Below are 351 nucleotides of genomic sequence, written 5' to 3'. Positions count from 1 at the left end.
TCCAAGGTCCCTTCCAGCCCTAATGTCTATGAATCTATGTCTGTTGTCCCAAGATAAAACCTAAAAATGTTCACAGAATAAGAAGTACTAACAGTTTATCCTGGGACATCACACAGTGCATCTGAACAGTTATCCCAAGATTGCCTCATTGAATCAAAGGCAGAAAAGCAAGAATGCATTTAGCAACTCACTAAATCCTGATTGGTCCTGGGTATGACTGACTGTAAACTGCATCTGACTGGAAGGTCTGGTGGCAATGTGGTGGGGCTGCTTGTGGCAGGGTAGCTCCCATAAAATACCACGATGTTGCAACCTCCTCAGTAAGGCGAGTACAAGGTGCCTCAAAACTCT

Source organism: Gavialis gangeticus, unplaced genomic scaffold, assembly GCF_001723915.1.
Source record: "Gavialis gangeticus isolate Ggan-Ray unplaced genomic scaffold, GavGan_comp1, whole genome shotgun sequence".
Taxonomy (NCBI): domain Eukaryota; kingdom Metazoa; phylum Chordata; order Crocodylia; family Gavialidae; genus Gavialis; species Gavialis gangeticus.
This window is presented reverse-complemented; position numbering follows the sequence as displayed.